General features: G+C 33.2%; 1 non-coding gene across 1 annotated transcript; it reads right to left on the reverse strand.

Annotated features, from left to right (window-relative positions):
- Nucleotides 1–294: 294 nt before the first annotated feature.
- Nucleotides 295–379, reverse strand: TRNAP-CGG (transfer RNA proline (anticodon CGG)). The gene is given in 2 exon segments: nucleotides 295–330; nucleotides 344–379. It is a non-coding gene; the product is annotated as a tRNA-Pro (tRNA).
- Nucleotides 380–692: the final 313 nt, after the last annotated feature.

Genomic DNA, 692 nt, shown 5'->3' on the forward strand with positions numbered 1-692 from the left:
AAGCACCTTTCTAGTTAATTTTACTAGTTTTACTAGTTTTTGTACAATTTTTGTAAAAATAAACTTTTTTTGACCGGAACCGGAAACTCGAGAACAAAAAAATAAACAAAAATAGCCATTTTACTCAACTCAATTTTACCTTTTTAACGATACTAAACTTGGCAATATGTTCATGAAAAAGTGTAAAAAAATTAAAAAAAATTAAAAAAAATTGATTTTTTAAGTCCCAGATGGACTAAAAAGAATCCTAGTGGCCTGGGGCACCAGGAAATAACCCAAAAAAGCTAAAAAATCGGGAACAAAGGAGAATCGAACTCCTGACCTCTCGCAGTTCCAGAAGGTACCCGAAGCGAGAATCATACCACTAGACCATTGTTCCCCGTCCACTGAGAGAGCAATGAACCAGCGCAACCTTAAATTAAGCAATTTTTGCTGAACACTGCTGTTTTTGTTGTCAAGTTGTCCTGCCAATCCGGCAGATGTCCTGGTAAATGAGAAAAAAGTTTCTTTAATTTATTGATTTAAAAAAATTTTGGGTTTTCGAACAAAAAGTTAAATTTTAAATATTTTTTTATTTTATAAAAAAATGTGCACATTTATTTTTTACAACGCCCACAAATTGGTCAATTCCTGTAGTAAATGTTTCCCACCCAAACCAAAAATCATACCTCTAGACTGAGCCACGATCGCTA

The sequence above is a fragment of the Rhagoletis zephyria genome, unplaced genomic scaffold (assembly GCF_001687245.7).
Source record: "Rhagoletis zephyria isolate East Lansing unplaced genomic scaffold, Rhagoletis_zephyria_1.1 Rzeph_scaffold_53798, whole genome shotgun sequence".
NCBI classification, from domain to species: Eukaryota; Metazoa; Arthropoda; class Insecta; order Diptera; family Tephritidae; genus Rhagoletis; species Rhagoletis zephyria.